This window comes from Monodon monoceros, unplaced genomic scaffold (assembly GCF_005190385.1).
Source record: "Monodon monoceros isolate NGI ecotype Baffin Bay Population unplaced genomic scaffold, NGI_Narwhal_1 Super_Scaffold_1, whole genome shotgun sequence".
Lineage (NCBI taxonomy): Eukaryota > Metazoa > Chordata > Mammalia > Artiodactyla > Monodontidae > Monodon > Monodon monoceros.
Window position 1 is genome coordinate 52,917,739 of NW_021703765.1, and position 23,112 is coordinate 52,940,850.

Sequence of the window (23,112 nt, forward strand, 5' to 3'; positions counted from 1 at the left end):
CGATGAGATAGTAACATAAAATGAGAAATGACCACAGCTCATCAGGAACCGCAAATTGCCGGCATGGCAGAAACATAAAGTCTGAGACAGGGTAAGGAGCATAAAGGGAAGAGGAAGGGCTTTACATGTCTGGCTAAGGCATTTTTGAAAGGATCAAAGTGGGAGAATGACAAGACTTAACAAGATATGCGTTTTCAAAGATAATTGAAAGTGGTAGAGGGAAGGTATTGGGGTGGGAAATGTTAGAGGTGGGAGACCAGTTAAGTGGCTTGTGCGACATTTCAGCCAAGGGGGAGATGAGGTGGTGAAGGGGGGTGGCAGTTACAGGAAAAGAGAAGAACAAAGGTGAAACCAACAGCAGGGGCAACTCTGTGACCTTCCTTCCCTGACACAACGGGATTAGGATGTCATTGCAGGTCTACCTGAAAGGAGCTTAGGAGAAATGACCAGACAGTATCCAAGCACGTGTCAGATCAATGTCTAGGTAAGTAAGTAGCTCAAAGTTAACTAAGAAGAGGCAGGTAAGGGATAAAGCCAGCTGGGATGGAGAGTGTAGGGAGAAAGTGCAAGCAGATAGAAACCATAGGAACCTGATTTAGTGGGACCCTTGCAGCTGGTGGGTGTTCCAGAAGCCCTAAAGGAACCAATACGGAACACATCTATGGGGGTGGGGAGGGGTCTAGGGTCACTTACCTCCTGACTTGGGTCACTGGGTGGGTGGAGATACAACAGTGAAAGGTAGAAAGTTCAGGAAGAAAGACTTTTGGGAAGAAGATAGAGTTGAGTTTTGAGCTTTTTGGATTTTAGATGCTTGATGGCCATCTGAGCCACATTCACTCTGGAAAGCATCTAGGTAATGCAAGAGATGTGATGGAAGCTAAGAGAAAAGAGTCTCAAGAAAGAAGAAACAATGAAAATGTCCATTGCTTCAATGAAATAAAATAGGTGTCCATCTGATTTGACAAAAGGAAAGTAACCAGTGATCTTAGTGAGAATGTTTTTGGTAGCGTGGTGTTAGAAAGTAGATTACCAGACCACCTCCGCTGAGGACCTAAGGGAGAGAAGAGAAGGTTGTTGCAGTGGGAAGTCAATTTGATGCAAAGTTTACCTCCAATCAGGTGACCAACCGTCCCTGTTTGCCCAGGACTGAGTGGATTCCCAGGATGCTGGACTTCTAGTGCTAAGACTGAGAAAGTCCTTGGGCAAGCAGAACAGATTGGCCACCCTGCCTTCGATCCCACTACCACAAAGGCTGTCCAAGAGTTCATGAAATAGGCTCAGAAAAAATGAAGATGCTTGGGACTTCCCTGGTGGCGCAGTGGTTAAGAATCGGCCTTCCAATGCAGAGGACACGGGTTTGAGCCCTGGTCTGGGAAGATCCCACACGCCACGGAGCAAGTAAGCCCATGCGCCACAACTACTGAGCCCCGTGCCACAACTACTGAAGCCCCCGCACCTACAGCCTGTGCTCTGCAACAAAGAGAAGCCACCTTAATAAGAAGCGCGTGCACCACAACGAAGAGTAGCTCCCTGTCGCCGCAACCAGAGAAAGCCCGCGTGCAGCAATGAAGACCCAATGCAGCCAAAAATAAATAAATAAATTTATTAAAAACAAAAAAAATTAAGATGCTTGAGGGAATTCCCTGGTGGTCCAGTGGTTAAGACTTGGCACTTTCACTGCTTTGGGCCCAGGTTCAATCCCTGGCTGGGGGAACTAAGATCCCACGAGCCATGTGGCGTGGCCAAAAAAAAAAAAAATTAAGATGCTTGAATCACAAGGTTTATTGAATAAATTTAAAACGCACAGCAAGAAACAAAGGTAAAGAGATGAAGGATGCTATCACCACGAGGATAGGATGCAAGCTGGGTGTATGAGCCACAGCTCTCTCTCTGTCTGTCCCTGTCTGTCTCTCTCATCTTCATTCCCTGCTGCCAGTATGGTCACAAGGTCCAGAGTTGAGGGTGAGCAAGGGGACTCAACAGACTGAAAGTATCTGGAGCCAACACATGCTTACTCTTTCCAAGAGATGGAGGGACAAATAGCTTGGACACAACTGAAACTCACCAATAAGTTGCTGAAAAGCTATGGATTTATCTGTGTATCTTGGGCAGAGGTTACATGTGGCATAAGGATGATACATGATCTGTGCTTTATTAATGTTTTAGGTTTAAGTGGTCCTTCTATCCTTTCCTATCTACAAGTAGTGCTCTGGTTTGTTCCATCCTTTTCGTCTATGTTTATCAAACATATGCTCTGTTTATATTTATATTTAACAGATTTCTAACTTAGCACATTTGCTATCATTCCTCAACATGTTTTATGAGTTTCATCTGTTATTCTACTTGTTTGTTTCCCTTGTTATTTACAGCACAATTGAATATTCTCAAATAACGTGATAAAATCATATTATAGAAGTGACAATAGCACCAGTAGACTTTTCATTCTCGAAACTTGGCTGTTGTGAAAAAAGAAAGAAAGAGTATTTACTAGAGGGATTTAGATAATCGTAAGAAAAAATTTTTTTAATAAACTGAAGTCACCAAGTCAGAACATAAGGCGTTTCAACCAGAGACATGAGAAGTTAATTGACAAAGCATGATCCTTGGGAGAGTATAAAAGGATGGAATCCAGATCAGGTGGAGCATTGGTGAGAGATCTCATCCTCTTAGACTAGAGGGGAGAAGGAATAATAGTGGACAAGTGTGTTTCCAGTGGTGGACTGGGTTTACCACGTATGCCTTAGTTTTCTTTGTGAAGTAGCTTGGCCATTAAACAATTATTTCCAGGCACTGGTTGATTTACAAATATTTACTTTTTTTTAAGGTGTGGTGGCCTTGTAATGTATCGATTTGGCTATGCTGAACTACCTTCCCTAGAATTTCATTTCATGTATATTTTGGGTTATGGTGGGTCCCAAGGGAGATTCTTGTGGGATTTGGAAGGCAGACAGGAAAGGGCAGCCGTTCTGTAGCTCACACACGTTGCTGCCAATGTGCTGACTCACCTCGTCAGCATGAAGCAGCAGTGGCACCAGCTCTACTTCCCCTGAACCAGGTGCCTATGTTCAGTTGCATGAGGAAGGGCAATGTCAATCATCATGGGTTTCAGTGTGTCCTGGGTTGCAGCACGTTCTTGATCTTCCTCAATTTACATCCATTTTCCCTTCGTAACCCCCCACCATCTAGACTCCAGGCTCCAGCATCAGTGAGAAGACTTACAGAGATTGTTTAACCAGTCCCAACAAATGTGTAAGGCCAAACTCCTATAATATAATCTCCGGAGACCATGCTTGAGTTTATGCTAATGACATGACTCAGGACAGGGGCTGTCCGCGTCAGAAAGATCAGCCTTATGATTAGAGGGTTAGGATTTTGAGCCACATGATATCAACCCAACATTTGACCTCCAGGGAGGGTGAGGAGGGCTGAAGACTGAGTTCAACCACATGGCCAGTGATTCAATCAATCATGCCTACAAAATGAAACCCCAATAAAAGCTTTGCACATGGAAGCTCTGCTGACTTTCCTGGTTGGTAATCCTGTATCAATGAGCCAGGAGGGTGATGCTTCCTAAGGACACGGAAGCTTTGCATTCAAGACCCTCCCGACATTGCCCTGTGTGTCTCCTCATTTGGCTGGTCTTGAGTTGTATCTTTTATCATGAAACTGTAATCATAAGTATAGTGCTTTCCTGAGCTCTGAGTCATTCCAGCAAATTGTTGAATCTGAGGGGGTAATGGAAACCCGTGAATTTGTAGCCAGTGGTCAGGAGCATGGGTGACCGGGGGACCCTCGACCTTATGGCTGGTGTCTGAAGTGAGGCGGTGTCTTGTGAAGGAATGTACCCTTACACTGTGAAATTTAACCTGAATTCAGGTACTCAGTGTTAGGATTGCACTGCAAAGAGAAAATAATATAGTAACCTCCCACTGTGGGCATCACCTAGCTACAACAGTAATCAACTCATGGCCAATCTTGTTTCATCCATAACCTCCACTGTGGGATTACTTTGAAGCAAATCCCTGTTGTGATAGGATTTCATCCATAAATATTAAAGTAGATCTCTCTAAAAGATAAGCCTCTTCTTTCTTGCTAATAACTACAATACCATTAATTTATTTTTAAAAATTGACAGTGATTCCCTAATATCATTGCATACTAATAGTCAGTGTTCAAATTTCCCCTACCATCTCAAAAAATTTTTTTATATCTGGTTTGTTCAAATCCAAACAAGTCCCCCCACATTGCATCTTATCAACAGACCTCTTAATCTCTTTTCATCTGTAGGTCTCCTTCTCTCTCTCTCTCTTTTATTGCAATTTATTTATAAAAGATACTGAGTGTCTTTTCCAGTAGAGTTGTATTCTCAAACTTTACACACAAATCGCTAGGGGATTTTTTTTTTTTGCTTATATAAATGCATTTTTAATTTTTACAATTCTTAAATTAATTTTTATTAGAGTATAATTGCTTTACAATATTGTGTTAGTTTCTGCTGTACAGCAAAGTGAATCAGTTATACATATACGTATATCCCCTTTTTTGTATTTCCTTCCCATTAGGTCATCATAGAGCACTGAGTAGAGTTCCCTGTGCTATACAGTAGGTTCTTATTTGTTATCTATTTTATGCATAGTACCAATAGTGTGTATATGTCAATCCCAATCTCCCAATTCATCCCACCCTCCGCCTAGGGCATCTAATTTTAAAAGTAGATTCTGCTTTAGAAAGAAAATTTGGGGGCTTCCTTGGTGGTTCAGTGGTTAAGAATCCACCTGCCAATGCAAGGGACACAGGTTCGAGCCCTGGCCTGGGAAGATTCCACATGCCACAGAGCAACGTGTGCCACAGCTACTGAGCCTGCACTCTAGAGCCCGCGAACCACAACTGCTGAGCCAGCGTGCCACAACTACTGAAGCCTGTGCACCTACAGCCCGTGCTCTGCAACAAGAGAAGCCACCGCAATGAGAAGCCCGTGCACTGCAATGAAGAGTAGCTCCCACTCGCCACAACTAGAGAAAGCCTGCACAGCAACGACGACCCAACGCAGCCAAAAATAAAAACAAACAAATAAATTTATTTTAAAAAAAAGAAAATTTGGTGTGGGGCCCAAGATTCTGCATTTTCAGCAAGCCCCCAGGTGAAGTGGATGCTGCTGGTGGTCCGTGAACCACACTCAGACTAGCAAACTCTGGAGCTCTCTACAGTCTGGATTTTGATGATTGCATCCCCATGATGTCATAACCATGTTTCTCTGTCCCCTCTCAACTGGTGGTCAGGCCATCTGGATGAAGGGGAAGCCCATTGTGTGTAAAGCAACCTGTTGTGTAACTTTTAATGCTCCTTCAAAAATGTATACTTAAGCAATCTGAAAGTTTTCCAGTAGTATTTTTCTCACCCTCCCAACCCTTTTCTATGTTCTCTCCCATTTAAAGTTTATGCCCAATGTATTCCAATGGCACTCAGTAAAAGTACTTTTTAGGGAAAGGAGGGGATATATCCAGTGGTTGTAAAGTTGGAGGACATACCAACAAGACATGGAAGACAGCCTAGATTAGGCGGAAGACAAGAAGAGAAGCAGCTGACTTGGGTAGAAGTAAGGGCCCTTGGATAGGGGAATGAGGCTGGGTGAGGCTGGGTGATAAGAGTGGGGCAGAGGTTGTGAAGATCTGTCACACACAGCCATTCTCAAAAGCCAGTCCAAAATCCCAGAAGCACATGGGGGCTTGCTAAAAACAGTTTCCTGTTCTGACACATCAAATCAGAATCTCTGGAGAAAGAGCCTTGGAATATGCTTGGCAGGCACCCTCTGAAGACTCTGATGTAGAGTGGGTCTAGAAACCACTGAACTATATCGGATGCCACACATTGCTCTGTGTGTGTGTGTGTGTGTGTGTGTGTGTGTGTGTGTGTATATATATATATATATATTCGCCATCTTTCCTGCCAGTGAATGCCCTGAAGTACCCATTGACCAAATGCTAGGTAGCCCTAGGATAAAATATCACCTAGTGCTTTCATTCTTGGTGGGCACGTGGTCGTCTGATTACACGGTGTTTAATTTAATGGCTGAGACATTAAAGCCCAGTGGTTAAGAGCTCCGACGAATTTAAACTCTGAAAAGTGTGGTGTTTACACTCCTATACATGGCACCATTCCCATATCAATTATGCTGGATTTTCAGATTAATTAGATGACCATAGAGTTGCCAGGCTCTGAAGGAATTGGACTTCAGACAAGAAAAATGGAAATAAATTTTGTAAATTATTTACAAGTTTCACTACTCTGTTTTCAGCCAGACCTCACCAAAAAGAGAAAAAAAGTAAAAGACAGAGGAACCTTCTAGCACAACGGGGAGAGTTTGCTGGGCTATCATGGGCTTGACCTTCCTGTCTCATTGGCTTGGCTGTCTCACACAGCTCTAGCTGGTAGCAACTTGGCTTGGTTGTGAATATTATCCTTATATGGGCTGAGTCATCCAGAGGCAAACATGGACTTGCAAGGATTTGAGGGACCCTCCTTGTTAGAATGTTCACATTAGTTCCTCTTTCAGCTACACATGCCAACCACACATGCTGCTTCATCCTCTCTCATTAAGATTCCTTTTCCTCTTTCCTTGGCCTGGCCACTCGTCACTTCCTTCTCATCTTGCGTGTTTCTTTTCCTTTGTCACATCTGGCCCTCACACCAGTTCAGCCTGCTTCTAATCGTGTGTTTATTGGCATTCCCAAGCATTTTCAGAAAACGTGTAGTGTTTCTGCTGCACTAGAAAACTGAGGTTACAGGAGGAATTGAATTGAGGACGTTGATTTTTTTCAATACAATTACTCTTCAGTTAGCGGGTCCTGTAACACCAGTGAATTTTAAAGCCGGAACAAGTTTTACAGATGCTCTGAAAAGTACTAACTGTTTTCCCCTTGAGCCCAGATGACATTTGGGCAGAAATGGAATGCCAACTTTTGTCAATATTCTAAGGCAATAACATGTAGGGGGTGACTCTGGTGTCATCTTCCCACCTCCTTACCCACTGGGAAGTCATAGAGTACATTCCACGGCCAAGTTGAAATGTTTTCTGAATGATTCACTCTATCCTCTCCCGTTGGGTCATATATCAAGAGTAAGAGGAAGGACTCAAATCAGACTCCTTAGGTTCGAATCTCAGAAATCACTACTGTACCATTTTCCACAAAAATGTAAACCTCTTTAAGCCTCATTTTTATCATCTGTAAAATGGGGATAATATTAGCACCCAATTTGTAAGGATGTTGTGAGCATTGATTATTATAATCCATGGTAAGCACTTAGCATAGCGTCATTATAAGTACTCAAGACACTTCAGTCACTAATATTTTTCCAAGGTTTGTTGATAAATATTCTGCCTCATACCACAATATTATCATGAATTATAATGTCATTTTTGGAAAAAATCTGTTGTCAAGAATGTGATCACTGTGATAAGCGAAGACTAAAAACAGAATCAATGAATCAAATTAAACATTTCATGACTTTTGATATTATTTAGTCCAATATGTTCCTTGTTTATACATCTTCTAGCCTTTTAGGCACATAGACTGGCATCGTAGGTTGATCTTGCAACGACTGCCGTGTGCCAGAAAAAAGACTAAGTCATATTATCCTGATATGAGTTGCCACCTACGATCATCACAGGAGAATTTCAGAAAGTCGGCTAATTTTAATCTTCTACTTAAAAAGAAAGTGTCACAACAGCAAGTATTTGTTTGATTCAAACTCTGATTCTATATTTCCCAAATCATTGAGTGAGGAAAATGTCTTTTAAATTTAAAGTAATAAAATGCACGTGATAAAAGATTCACAGAGTAAATAAGGATGTAAAAGCAGAAGGAAAAGTTTCCCTACCCCTGCCTCCTTTCCACTCCCAGGGAAAATTAAGACTGACAATTATTTGTTTATCTTCCCAAATGTTTTGTAATGCACATTCGGGTTTATATTCTGGAAGCTCTGTAGTTCAGTTTGGTCTCAGTGTTCAGACAAATTCTGCTATTTGGCTTCATCTTTGGCCTGTGGAAGACTGAATAGTCAAATGCCAACTTACTGTCAGTCCTGGCATGCTTAGTCTTGTGCGTGATCAATTAGCATCTACATCAGGGGGTCTGCAATTTACCACCTTCAAGCCAAGTCCAGCTTCTTTTCTGTTTTTGTAAATAAAGTTTTATTGCAACCTATCACACCCATTTGTTGAGGTAATTGTCGATAGCTGCTTTTAAACTAGGTGGCAGAGTTGAGTAGTTGCAATAGAAACTGGCCTGCAAAGCCTAAAATACTTCCTGTCTGGCCTGTTATGGAAAATGTTGTCCATCTATGATTAGGCTATCACCATAGCTAACTAATCAGCGTAAGACCGTCCATCCACACAAGGCAAGTCATTGATTGTTGTCATCTGAACAATCACTTTTAAACGTAGGAGCATTCTAGATGTAATTTAGAGAGAACTGTCACCCCAAGTGTTTTATGTTGAAATTCTTTCAGTTAAAGTATAAGTTTGAATTTACCAATGCAAAGGAAAAATGTTGAAATAACCAATGTAAAAGCTGTTAAGTTTGTGAACAAAAGCCATCATTTAGAATTTTCAAATAGTTAAGTAAATGAGACAATAGATCATCAGTGCAAATACTAAGACAGAGTTCGATAACTTTAGGAAAGATTAAAAAGTCCTTTTTGAGTTCACAAATGTTTATTTAAAAATTAAGTATCAAAAAAAAATAAAAATAAAAAATAAAAATTAAGTATCAATACAAGGACAGCAATGGAGATTAGAGTATCAAAATTCTAGTATCTGTAGACTTGTTTGAAGTGAATGAACAAAATAACCCTTAAGAATTTTAATTATTTGTTATTTAATTCCAGTTGGGCCATGATCATTTCAAGAAAAAATAAATTCATTTGGGAATTCCTCACATCTTCTAAAAATGAATCAAATGCAGAATGTTAGCTTTGTTATCAGTTCAGACTTTCCAAAGAAGAAAAACTCCAAAATCACATGTAACAATAGCCGTATATATTTAGACATAAGAAAGAATGTATAGAAGTATATATTTAGACATAAGAAAGAGTGTATACAAGTATAAGAAAAAGGAGGGACCTCAAATTTTGTTCTCACTCTTCTAATTCAACAGGGCAGACTCCATGGATGAACCCTGAGACCATTACACTCAGTGAAATAAGCCAGCCACAAAAAGACAAATACTGTATTATTTCATTTATATGATGAAGTCCCTAGAGTAGAGATATTCACAGAGATGGGAAGTAGAACCGTGGTTGCCAGGGGCTGTGAGGAAAGAGGATTGGGATGTTATTGTTTAATCAGTTACAGAGTTTCAGTTTTACAAGATGATAAAATTCTGGAGATGGATGGTGGTGATGGTTGCACAACAATGTGAATGTACTTAAGGCCACTGAACTGTATCCTTACACAAATGGCTAAGCTAGTAAACTTTATGTTATGTGTGTTTTACCACCAGTTTAAAAAGATTCTATGAGACTACTTTAAGAAGACAATCCTTCACAGCTTTAAGTCTATCGAACTCAAAAACTTAAACAGAAGCTTGTTGAAGTAACTCCTATTCATTGCCAACCATTTTCAATAACTGAAGTAAAAAGATTCTGGAAAGTTGACCAATCTATGAATCTTAGGCACAAAGTTCCTTCTAGAAAGCATGTTACTGAAAAATGACTTCCTGAATTGTATTCTACTGTGATGAAAAAAGGAAGGAAGGAAGGAAGGAAGGAAGGGAGGGAGGGAGGAACGAAGGAGGGGAGGGAAGGAAAGATGTCATTAAAGATGCCGGTTGAAAGAGCTATTTACCTGTTGGAAATGTGCAATTCGATGACCACAGGAGCTGCTCACCAGCTGACCATGCTGTGGAACCACTGTTCATGTACCATGATGGCAATCTTTAAAGATGTGACTAGTACAGTTTTAACAGTATTTGAAGTTATAAAAATAAGTCTGGAATGAAATTCATTCTATGATGGTATAATCTGTTCCAGTCTTAGTTTTAACTGAACACTGATTTTTAACAGCCCTCCTTTTGGAATTCAGCCAAACTATGAAGTTGGTGTTGAAACATATATAAAATCATGTGTATTTTTTAAATGTACATGAGTGAGACCAAAGTATTCATGCTATATTTATTTTTTAATGAGTCATATACCTTGGATATCCTTCCGTATCAGGATATACCACCCCGAGGTACTTATCCAAGAGAAATAAATCCTGTGTCCACACCAGACTTGTAAACTGACATTCACAGCACCATTTGTAACAGCTCCAAACTGGAAACACCACCCAGTGACTAGCAACAGGTGAATGGCTAAACAATGTGTATAGCATTTGTACAGTGGAACACAAATCAACAATAAAAAAAAGAATGAACTATTGATACAAATAACAACATAGATGGATCTCAAAATATTTATGCAGAGTTAAAGAAGCCAGACAACAAAGTGTATCTACTGTTTAATTCAATTTATATAAAACTATAAAAATGCAAACTAATCTATAGGAAGAAAAAGCAAATCGCTGGTTGCCTGGGGACTGGGAATGGGGAGGAAGAATAAGGGAGGGAGAAGTTACAGAGACACAAGAAACTTTGGAGGTGACAGGTATCTTCACCATTTTCATGTGGTCACGGTTTCATGAGTTTAGACTGTGTCAAAACTGATCAGGCTACAAATGAACTTATCTACAAAACAGAAATGGAGTTACAGATGTAAAAAATAAATTCATAGTTACTGGGGAGTAAGCAGGGGAGGGATAAATTGGAAGATTGGGATTAACACATACACAGTACTATACATAAAATGGATAACTAATATGGACCTACTGTGTAGCACAGGGAACTCTACTCAATACTCTGTAATGGCCTATACGGGAAAAGAATCTAAAAAAGAGTGGATATATGTATATGTATAACTGATTCACTTTGCTGTACACCTGAAACTAATACAACATTGTAAATTATAGCCCAATAAAAAATTTTTTAAAAAGTGACCAAATTGTTTAAATATATGCAGTTTATTATATGTCAACTATATATCCATAAAGCAAAACAAAACAAAACGAAACAGAAAACGTTTTTAGGAGTTGGTAGTGTGGTTACTCACACGTTCCACAAACCGACATTTGTCAAGCTTTTAAAAAGTAATGATTTTTATATCTGTTGATGACATTAGCCATTTTCAGTAAAGTGTGGCAAATATTTCCTTAATTTTGTTCCTTTTTTAAGAAAAAACTGTATGTGATTTTTAGCCAGATAGAAACCTTACATTTTTATCAAATTAAATGCATGTCTTCTATGTTTTTGGCTTGTGCTGCTGTGCTCTGCTCAGAAAGAATCCCTACATCAAAATTATATATTTACAATTTTCACACACTTTTTTTTTGTTTTTTTGGGGTTTTTTGCGGTACGCGGGCCTCTCACTGCTGTGGCATCTCCCGCCGCGGAGCACAGGCTCCGGACGCACAGGCTCAGCGGCCATGGCTCACGGGCCCAGCCGCTCCGTGGCATGTGGGATCCTCCCGGACCGGGGCACGAACCCGTGTCCCCTGCATCAGCAGGCGGACTCTCAACCACTGTGCCACCAGGGAAGCTCTCACACACATTTTATTCCAGCATTTTTATTGCTTTATATTCTACATAAAATTCTGCCTTGAATTTAGTTTGGAATAAGGCAGAAATTGAAACTTATTTTTTTCCCCTAATTACTTAGCTGGTTGGATTAACATCATTTATTGAATAATCACTCTTGTCCCACTCTTGAGATTTTTATCATCTCAAAGTACTTAATATTTGGGGGGGGGCAGTGGTGGGAGAAGCGGAGGAGCTTCACCTGGGGCCTCAGGCTCTCATGCTGGTGGCCCTGGTGGTGGCTCTTTTTGCTGTCCTTGGGTTAAAACTCCTGCACCAAAATTCATTACACTTTACTGGCAGTAAATACTCTTGGATTCTAGCTGCTCTCCAGTTCAGAGTAGATCCATGAAGCTTTTGCTTCTGACCCAGAAAAAATGTAGACATTTATTTCCCCCTCTTCATCTCTGCTCCATCTGCTGATAGCCTCTCCCTGGCACCCATGCCTCACCCCTACCGATGGAGGAACAAAAAGATAAGTGAAACACGTGGGTTAGGAAAACCTGCAGTAGGGAAGGAGGGGCTTCAAATACAGCTTTCTGTGTCTTTCTTCTCTTTGTTTACTTCATTTAATTTGCGGGGAGATTCTGGGACCTATCTTCACAAGTTTTTCATCTTAGTCTAAAGTCTCCTTCAAATATCCCTAGATAGAGACAAAATATGTCATTGCAAATTGTTTGGATAAATTTATCAGAATAAGAAAAAAACATCTCTTTATGGCCCCCATGTCCCCCTCCTGGAAGCTCTGGTCATCCAGGCTGACATCTCATGACTCTTACTTGTCTGAAGATACACAATTAATTTTTTCTTAGGAAACTAATTACCGGATCATTTATAAAATTAAAGTTTTACCAAATGTAATAACATCCTCTTCTCTTGTGCTGTCGGCTGTTTCTCAGCTCCTAGCTCTGTCAGTTATGGTGATCCATAAGTATTTTTACTCAATAAATAAAGACATTTATGACACTTTAAAATAGACCTTCAGGGACGCTTCAGAAACTATTTTTCCGATGGATTTTATCGCATTATACTCATCTTTTGTATTTTCCTCCTGACAGCCATCTCCTAAAAAAAAAATCAGACTGGCCTGCAATGATAATCTGGCTCATTTCAAAGGCTGGATTAGAGTACTAATACTAGTAAATATAATAATTATAACTAACATTTATTGAGCCCTAACTAATAATAACCCTTGCTTAAACACAGGTAAGCACTACATAGAAGTAGAGATATTTATTTCAAAATTAGACTCCACTTTGGCATGAAAATGTCCTTCCTTTGCTCCCCCGCCCACCTCTGCTTTTTTTTTGTCCGCTCCCGGCTGAATGTGGGATCTTAGTTCCCTGACTAGGGATAGAATCTGCGCCCCGTGCACTGGAAGCACAGGGCCTTAACCACTGGACTGCCAGGGAAGCCCTGCCCTCCTCTTTTTAATGGGACACACATTCTGCCCCCCAAATTATAATACTGGCCTCAGCACCCAAACAGCGGTCAAATATTGCTTACTCACTTTCTTGCCCACAATCCTGAGGAGATGCACAAAATTGCACCTTCCTCTTGTGTCTCTCTGCTTCTCTTACCTCTACTACGCTTTGGGCTGGTCACACAGATGTACCAAAACGTGGTTGGTGACCACAGCAATTTGATTTTTCACTAACATTGTTCAGTAGCTTTGCTTTTTTTTGGGTGGTTGGGTAGGGCTGTCACTTTATATCCATATTTTGGATGTGTAGAGGTAGGCAGAGTTTTTTCTTTTCTTTTTTCACCCTTTATCCAGAAAATGTAAATTCTCAGGGAATGTATTGGTCATTCTGGTTTTCATTTGAATGCCCACCCCGATCATGAGAGAGGAGTTGAAGTCTTTGTTTTGTCTCAAACTCAGAAATCTCAATTTACAGGAAACTGAATAGCAAGCAGAGTTGTGATTAGTTCGAGCCTTGCAATGGTCAACCTTGATCTGGGGAGACTTCGTACCTCTGTGAGAGCAGAAGCAGGAGGGCAACTCTGCTCCCTGCTGCAAGCCAGCTCCTGCACCTTGCGGGCTCACTATGAAAAGACGTGGCCTTTGGGATTGACATATATACACTAATATGTATAAAATGGATAACTAATAAGAACCTGCTGTATAAAAAGTTTAAAAAAAAAAGACGTGGCTTTTCAGCATTTGCCTATCACTCCTAATTCTCATTTCTAGAGCAAAACATCATTTTGTGTCAACCTGAGGTTTCATCTCTAATCGTGAGCATTCTGATTTTCTTTGACCACTCTGGAATGTTTGTATTTATTTTTAAGCAGTGTCAAAAAATATTTGTAAAGAGTAGTTTAAAGGGTGTAGTGCAGTGGGGAAATTATAGATTTTAAATAAATATCAATTGTCATTTTTGCTTCAATCATTTGGTCTTTTGATGTTATAGTTTTACACCAGATCAATGGTGAATTTGATCTTTATCATTCACTACAACACTGCAGGAAGTTTGTATCCAAGTGCTTCTTAAGCTTTTTTATTCAAGTCCCAGCTCTCTGACCCTAAGAGGCTGGGGATAGGGTTACTGTCTGCAAGAGGCACAGCTGTCTCCACTGCCATCTCCAGCCCCCTTAGCTTCCTTTAGCAAGTTGGAATTTTCTCCATGCTCACATCCCCACACCGCGAGAAGAGATCTGCTCTAGGTAGGTGGAATCACACGAGGTCAGCCAATGGCCGGCTGGAAACAACATCAGAACTCTGGGCCGGGCTGTACCCGATTTGGAACTCCCCTACCCCCAGTCCACTAGCACCCCATACCAGGCACTCCCTTTGGAAGACGGTTCATTTTCAACATCCTTTAAGTTGGTGCTTTGGGACTCCACAGTAATTGCCCCCAAACTTTAAAAAAAATCCATTTCAAGGTCTGCTTTTCTCCCTAAAGTCTTTATACTCAACTCTGCAATCTTACTGCATTTATTCTTTAGTGTTAAATAAGAAAAAATAATGTTGCAATATGTGTATTCTTAGATGTTATAGGCTATACACCCATTTTGGTGACTACATAAAGGTAGGCATTGATTCCAAGTAAAAGCAGTGAGAAATACAGCAGGTAGGGAACATAGACCTTAAGACTTAAAAAAAAAAACAAAAAACAATGGCCCTCTGTAATGCTTTTCCTCCTTCCGTGTAGTTTTCTCTGATCTCTAGAGCATGCCAAAAGTTCAAGCACTAATAAACTATAAAAAGAGAAGCTAAGAAAAATTCCCCGTTTAGAAGAGAGGTATTAAATGAAAGGTCTTTCACACAATAATTTTTAAGAAAACACAGTGAGGAAGGAAGATAATAAGAGGATTTTTTTTTTTTTTTGCGGTACGCAGACGTCTCACTGTTGTGGCCTCTCCCGTCGCAGAGCACAGGCTCCGGACGCGCAGGCTCAGCGGCCATGGCTCACGGGGCCCAGCTGCTCCGCGGCATGCGGGATCCTCCCGGACTGGGGCACGAACCCGTGTCCCCTTCATCGGCAGGCGGACCCTCAACCACTGCGCCACCAGGGAAGCCCAGTAAAAACTTTTAATAGCTATGAGGCCGTTATTCAACATATGTGAAAGTATGATGTTTTTCAGGAAGTGGTTATTTAACAGAGACCTAAATTGATTGAATTTTCAGGTGCTTTTGGAGCAATTCCCCAGAGACAACATCAAAGTAGCAAAGTGCAATGGTCAGTCACTTGACCGGGGGCCAGGGAACTAGACTTCTCCTGGCCCGGTCACCAGCTTGCTCAGCCACTTTGCCTAAGTCGCCTGGACTCTCGATTTCTGGCCCTCCATTTTCTTACTTACGAAAAGGGGTCACAACTCTAAAATTATGAGACTATACAATTTTGAATTTTATAAACACTCTGATTTGCTGTATTGGACAGTTAACTAAGGGAAAGGTGATTAAAAAAATATAAAGATGTACATGGTAAAAAAACAAAAACTTCAAACAGCACAGAAAGATATAAAATGTAATCTCCCTCTCCACCAACTTCTAGTCCCCTAACCTATATTGACCAAATATCCTTAGTATAATTACCTATCCTCCAAGAAATTTTTATGCAAGGATCAATGTATATGTATATAGACTTTAAAATGTTTACACAAATGGCATACTGACTACTGTTTATATTTTGCCCTTCTTTTCCACTTAATAACATATCTTGGAGATCTTGCACATGAAACATACAAACTTACCTCATTCTTCTTAACAGCTGCACGTTATTTCATTGTTCATCATGATTTATTTAATCAGTTTCCTACTAATAGGTTTCTGGGTTATTGCCAGAATATGTCATTGCAATTAATGCTGTAATGAACATCTCTCTATGCATATAAAGAAGCAGACTTTTGCAAATATAATATATACCATAGGTAAATTTCCAGTAGTAGAATTACCAGATCAAATGATAAGTGCATTTTAAATTTTGGTAGACTCTGAAATTACTCTTCCTAAATGTTTACCAATTTATCTTTCAACCAAGGCTGTGTTCAAGTGCCTATTTCTTCCTACCCTTACCAACACTGGGCATTACCAATCTTTTACATTTTTTGTCAGTTGTACATAAAAATATGGTGACAGGTAGATTTGAAGGTCAGAATTAAATGATGTAAGATTATCGATCTTTATGTATTTCCTTGTATTTAGCTCAACAGAGAGGTTCCTTTCATCTTTGTTTGATGTTTTGCATTTATCAGCCTGTTGATTTAATTCTATGATAACTTTGGAAGTTTAACAATTAACCAGATTTACTTATGCTGCTAAGGACCATCAAGACCCACCTTCCATTTGCATTGGGTTTCAGGCCCTCATTTAATTTCAGAAAATTTGCCCTAATGCGGCCATCTTCTGCGATTTAACTGATACAGTTGAAGACACAATGGATACTTCACTCGCTACATTGTGTCCTGAGAGTTGAACAGTGAGTTACAGGGCAGCTCTCAGAAAACCCAGGTTAAAAGGAAAAACAGATCATGCACTGATCTGTTTAACAGATTTCTCAGGTTAAAATCTCATTGTAGATTTTCTCTCTGATCTAGTAGAGTTCATCCTAACAGCTACTTGCTACTCCTTCAAAAAGGGCAGAGTGCCATACTTCATCTTGATATTGCTTCAGGCAAAAATATGTGTTGACTATCACCTATGTTATTTTGCATCTAGCTTCCCAGACTTTCGTGAACACAGTTGGTAGGAATATGTCTGTTTACAGAAAGGAAAAATGACACTCAGCCACAATCAGGGATGAATTCAAAGGCATTACATTGGGGTACAACTGAAATACAGTTTCAGACTTGACAACCTTCAGTGCTTTGAAAGTTATCACACACAACTAACTTGCACTACCCCCGTAAGAAAATTCTAATAATCTCTAGAAGTTTTTACAACTTTCCTTTGAGCTACAAAAATAAGCATCTATCTGCCATGAACAAATCTCCAGGCTTCACCGATAAATGCTGTGTGTCGTTTAAGCCCTCTAAAAAGTATCTGAGAGTATATATGCCACAGGCATGGTTTCTAAAACAACCACAGTGAAACCTGGGAAAGAAGAGATAAAGGAAAAGAGAAGAGACAGAGAAGGAAGGAAGGAAAGGGAAATGGTGAGGGTGCAACTGAAGAGTGCAAGGTCAGCCAGGGGTCAAGGGTGAGAGGGTAGAATTATTTTCAAATTTGTGTTGGTCCAGCCTAACTTTTTTCTCCAGTTATACAAGGTCACAAGTGTCGATTTAGAAGGTTCTCTTAGGACATGATGGAAGAAATTTTCACATATTGAGGTATGGGGAAGTCATTCTGGCTTATACCAGACTTGGCTTGAACTCTCTGTTCTCTAGAACAGCCTGTGTTATGGCCTGTCAAGCACACATTGTACATCTGCTTTAACCATTAAAGAAAAGAATGCTTTTAAAAATCAAAATGGAGGAACTACGGCTCAGGCATCCAAAATGGAGCTAAGTAGCCATCGTGGGTGTAGTTTCAGACACATTCCTGCATCACTGGGAACTTGAATTTTCTGAACTGTATCAGACTCAAGGACACCAGCAGCCGTTTTCAGAAAAATATCTGCTAGCAGCTGCAAACTTATGGTCTCAAGGTCTCCCCTTGTGACTATGCAACCATTTTGGATCCCAACTAATCCTTGCTTAATGAGTGCCCTTAACTTCTTGCCAGCTCCAATCCTAATGCTTGACAAACAGCTTATGTAACTTTGTGGGTTTTGCCTACATATCCTCTCTCATTTTGCGGTCTGGAGGAACACGATTCAAGTGCTTCTTAGTCTGTGTTTCCCACACTATAGTCCTCAGTCTGGCTCGAATAAAGCTCTTTTCTATTCCTATTGTTTACTGATTATTTGCATCAACAGACACCTACCAGTATTATTAGATCTGTAAAATGGAATTCATGCTACTATCAACATATTTAGAGAACACTTGGAATACATGCTAACATAGGGAGAGAGATAATCACTTTGGGGAATATGGAGCAGAGGTACTTTTACCTATTCTCTCAATAAGTAGAATCCAAAACCCTGGACATTATATATAAAACATATAAGAAAATTCAGAAGTGGAGAGGAGAAGGTGGACCACTTAGGGACCTCGAGACACAAGGAACAACAGGTGGCAAGTTCCCTGGTTTGCTTTTTCCATCACATAGCCAAGACTTGGAGCTGAAGAAGCTACCAAGGCAGAAGTACCAACAGACACAGACAAAAACAGCAACAACAACAAAAGCCTGTTCTTTCCAGTCAAAGGACCAGGTAAGGAGTCACCTCAGAAGACAGAACACTTTTAGAAAACAACCATTCTGGTTCAGTCAAACACTCTAGAACACATACTATGTTCATGGATTGGAACACTCGCCATAGTACAAGCCTTAGTTCTTCTCGAATTGATATACAGGTGTAACACAATTCTTATCAAAATCTCAGTATGATTTTTGTACATATAGACAAGATTGGTCTAAAATCTATATGGAAAGGCGAAGGAACTAGAATTGCTGAAACGATTTTGAAAAATAAGAATAAAGCAGAGGGACTCAGGTTACCCAATTTCTATCAACAGTTGAATTGTTAAAGAAATAAAATGTGGCATATTCATACCATGGAATACTATACAGCGATGAATGAATAACTACAGATATAGGCATGAGATGAATGAATCTATTAGAATTATCTAATTTAGGGTGAACAAGCCAGACACAAAAGACTATACATGGTGTGATTCCATATATATAAAATCTTAAAGCAGGCAAATGTAAACTATATTATTTAGGGATAAATACTTAGATGGTATTTATCCCTAATAATATAGTATAATAATGTATAATAGAGTATAAAACAAAGCAAGGAAATGGTTTCCATAAAAGTCAAGAAAGTAGTTACTTCTGGTGGGAGGACAAGAGATATGAGGGGGTTTCTGGGGGTGTTTGCAGTATTTTATGTATTTTATTTCTTGTAATTATAGAAAGTGTGCTTTATACTAATGTCTTAAGCTGTACATTTATATTTTATGCACTTTTCTATATACATATTGCACTTTTTCAGTGTAAAGTTGCTTTGTTTTTTTTTTAATTTATTTATTTTGGGCCGCGTTAGATCTTCGCTGCTGCGTGCGGGCTTTCTCTAGTTGCCGTGAGCGGAGGCTACTCTTTGTTGTGGTGCACGGGCTTCTCATTGAGGTGGCTTCTCTTTGTTGCGGAGCATGGGCTCTAGGTGCGCAGGCTTCGGTAGTTGTGGCACGTGGGCTCAGTAGTTGTGGCTCGCAGGCTCTAGAGCACAGGCTCAGTAGTTGTGGCGCACGGGCTTAGTTGCTCCACGGCATGTGGGATCTTCCTGGACCAGGGATCAAACCCGTATCCCCTGCATTGGCAGATGGATTCTTAACCACTGTGCCACCAGGGAAGTCCAATGTAAAGTTTCTTTTTAAAAAAGATTGCTCGTAGGCTTCCCTGGTGGCGCAGTGGTTGGGAGTTTGCCTGCCAATGCAGGGGACACGGGTTCGTGCCCCGGTCCGGGAAGATCCCACATGCTGCGGAGCGGCTGGGCCCGTGAGACATGGCCGCTGGGCCTGCGCGTCCGGAGCCTGTGCTCCGCAACGGGAGAGGCCACAACAGTGAGAGGCCCGCGTACCGCAAAAAAAAAAAAAAAGAAGAAGGAGGACTAGGACATTAATAATTGGGATGGAGAACAGCAATTAGAGAAGACTAAAAGTAAATGGAGGCGGAGGAAAAGTCAAGATGTGGTAACCAGTCTCTAAAGACGGCGCCTAATGAATCACACCCCCGGTAGTGTAGTCCCACATGAATTCTGGGATGGTCCATTAAAACTGATGGAATGAGATAGAAATGACACTACCTGACTTCCAAGGCTAGGTCAGAGGAAGGTTTGCCTGGGTCTCTTGGAATGAGAACCCAGCTCTCATACTGGAGGAGTCCAAGCCACCCAGCTGCGCTCACGGCTAATAGCCACACCACCTGCAGCCACACGCAGGAGGTATCTTGGGTGTCTAGTCCAATAGAGCCACCAGATGACTGCAGTCCCAGTCAATATCTGACTTCACCTAACACAACCCACAAGTAGTACCCGCCTGAGCCCAGTTAACCCACAGAACTGAGGAAGATAGTAACAAATTGTTATGCCACTAAGTTTTGGGGAGGTTTGTTACACAGCAATAGATAACCAGAACACAAAGATAACCCAACAGTTTGGAGCTTGGGGGACTGGATGAATAATGATACCCTGACTGAGACAGACAGTGTGGAGAAAAAGTAGGTTTGTGTCGGAGAAATAAATTTAGTTCTGGACTTTGAGATGCCTGTGGAACATCTAGATGTAGGCATCCAGTAGGCATTTATTTATAGTGACAAGCCTGAAGCTCAGGGAAGAGATCCGGTCTGAGGATAGAGATTTGGAAGACATTTCAGCATATCGCCGTAAGAGTATAGGACCTGTCCAAGAAGTAGGACCTACTCCCTCAAAGACTAGTCCTAACATCATCTCCTATAGAAGAACCCAGGGACACTGGTTTTTAAACGCCAACTCTTTCCCAGTAATTTAGTAGTTCTTTGAACATATCTTTTCTACAGTCCTTACCATACTTCCCTATCATTATTTATTTACATGTCTGTCTTCCCTGATAAATTGTGATGTGATCCAAGACAGGAATATAACTTGATCATCTGTCTCATAGACCTGGAAAGCAAGAAAACCTTCAATGGATAAATGGAAGAATACATAAATGAACAAAAGAATAAATGAAAGACCACCCTCATCTTATACAGATAAAAGTCAAATAAACACATTAAAGGGACTTCCCTGGTGGTCCAGTGGTTAAGACTCTGCACTTCAACTGCAGGGGACACAGGTTCAATCCCTGGTTAGGGAACTAAGATTCTGCATGCCATGCAGTGTGGCCAAAAAAACAAAACAAAACAAAACAAAATTAGGAAACATAAACATAAAAATGAATAGGTATTCAAATGTAAAATAGATAGCTAGTGGGAAGCAGCCGCATAGCACAGGGAGATCAGCTCCATTCTTTGTGACCACCTGGGGGGGGGATAGGGAGGATGGGAGAGAGACGCAAGATGGAGGAGATATGGGGATATATGTATATAGTATAGCTGATTCACTTTGTCATACAGCAGAAGCTAACACACCATTGTAAAGCAATTATACTCTAATAAAGATGTTTAAAAAAAAATGAATAGGTATTAGTTGCTAATATCTTACTGAATAAGCTGATTTCCTACTAAGCCGAAATTAGAAAATAGTGCAGTATATGAAGACAGAACTGAAAAGAACGTGTGTTTAGTATACATTTCACTCCTCTTTTGGACTTACTGCTTCCAGGGACTATTTCTAATTACTGTGCACAAATGTATCTATCTGCTACTTAATCAGGAGAGATTTTCCCACGAGGTTTACAGATTAAATTTTGAAGATACTCTTCTTTTTGTATGAATTGAGTAGTAGTAAATACAAAACAAAATAGAGAATGCCTTAAGATTTTGTGAATTACAGAGCTCTGTGGGTTTTTCTCTTTACCCAATAAAAGACTTAAAATAAATAGCTTTGGGCACTTCTTTTATAGAACAATATTGACTATTCCAGGAAGTTATTAGGACCACCTACTTTAAAACCTTTGATCTTTATACCACAGAGTGTAATGTATTTTATTTAACTCAATAAAGTATAATTGATTTATTTAGATTTTAAGTAGAGTCTGTATAATAATTCAAATCATATGCCCATAGGCTACCCTATAATTTTTGTTTCCTATCCTTCTCATGAGCAAAGAAAACAGCTGTGTTTATCCATTCATGGCTGACAAAATCCATTTGTTGGTATTGTACTATCAAAGTTACAAACGCAAAGTCTGGCAACATTTTAATTTCGAATTATCACGTGTACTTGAATGAATCTTTAGAGAGAGAACTGCCAATTTTGAAGGGCTACTGAAAGTACTAAATTATTAATTAGACAGGAGGTCTGCCAAGCACTTGGAAAGTCCAACTCCTTTCACACATTACACACTAGACCTAGGAGATTTGGGGAATTTTTTTGCTTTTTTGTTTTTCTGTGGCTTTGATCTCGGGTGGCCTCAGCCTGCAGCGGCTTGAAGCAGGGTTTTGGTTCCCCGCCAGTGATTGAGGTCGGGTTGCGGTGGTGAGAGCGCTGAATCCTAGCCACTACACCAGTGGTCAGTGACAAGGTCCTGACCCCACGGCTTTGCAGAAAAAAGAATTCCCACAAAGACGGGAAGTCATGAAACAAGTAAAGTGTTTATTAGGAGGAAAAAGAGTACGCGTGGGTAGACACATGGGCGGACTCAGAGAGAGAGTTGTGCCCCCGTGGTAGTTTAAATCACTTATATGGGGCATTTCTTCCGTGTTTCCTTTGGCCAATCATCATTTTGATTTGCTTGGTTCTGAGTCCGTATTTGGTAGATCTCAAGAACCTCCCATGTGTGCACGCGCATCTCTTAGCCAAGATGGATTCCAGCAAAGAGGCCTATGGGTAGATTGACATCACTCTGCTTTTGGCCTCCAAGGAGCTTTATAGTCGGGAAGGTCTCCTTGACTTCGAGAATGAGAAATATGTGGTGTCTTATCTTTTATCTGAGCAGGGCCGGGTCTCCTCAATTATCCTGCTATTATGGAGTTTCTGTCCACAGGGGACGAACTCCATCTCCTCAACTTGGGGTCCGTCTATCTCCTGCCTCAGCTTAAACGACACGAATTTATTTTCTCACAAGTCTGGAGGCTGGAAGTCCAAAATCAAGGTGCGAGGAGTGCTGATTTCTCCTGAGGAAGATTTGGGGAATGTTAACAATAGGAGAATATTACTTACTCAGAGACCTTTGAAATCTGAACTGCTGAAATCAGGAGTAGCTAGAGCTTCATCCAGGGTTAGGGGTTGTTGAGAAAGTAGAATAAACAAAATTC

The 23,112-nt window shown here is 40.5% G+C and overlaps 1 non-coding gene across 1 annotated transcript; it reads left to right on the forward strand.

Moving 5' to 3' along the window:
* The first annotated feature begins 20,977 nt into the window (after positions 1-20,977).
* Positions 20,978-21,050, forward strand: TRNASTOP-UCA. Its single transcript has one exon. It is a non-coding gene; the product is annotated as a tRNA-Sec (tRNA).
* Positions 21,051-23,112: the final 2,062 nt, after the last annotated feature.